This window comes from Penaeus monodon, chromosome 31 (assembly GCF_015228065.2).
Source record: "Penaeus monodon isolate SGIC_2016 chromosome 31, NSTDA_Pmon_1, whole genome shotgun sequence".
Lineage (NCBI taxonomy): Eukaryota > Metazoa > Arthropoda > Malacostraca > Decapoda > Penaeidae > Penaeus > Penaeus monodon.
This window is the reverse complement of record NC_051416.1, coordinates 5689309-5689810: the sequence shown is the minus strand read 5'-3', so window position 1 is coordinate 5689810 and position 502 is coordinate 5689309.

Below are 502 nucleotides of genomic sequence, written 5' to 3'. Positions count from 1 at the left end.
ACATCAGGGACTACTATTTCCTTTGGAAATATTCTCTGCTTTTACATTTGAAGCTTAGCAGATTCCTGGAGAAGTTTGCCTGACACAAGGCTCTCCAGAGGGAAGCTCATACATTGAGGTCATTGCATATGTTGCCTGTGTTGTTGTTCCAGACATTTATCGCCTCGTTGACTCTCCTGGGCCTGAAATATTCCTTTAACGTTGTTGTCGTAATTCAGCTGTCTTTACAAAAGCGAATTTATGCCGAGCAATTTTTGCGGCAACTGAAAAATGGAGTAGAGCGAGGGCGTGTGGTAAAGGTTGCTGGTCCTAATAGTTATAAAAAATAGCTCGATACATCAATGTTTTGTGCTATTTACAAGATGGATGGGGATAAATGTTCTACCTGTAAAATATGTTAAGAATGCAAACTTATGAATATGTATATATATGTGAATTTTCTTGCATGCGTCGTAATTATAAATCATTACAATATGGCCATCAGAGGTGTATTAAGGCATGT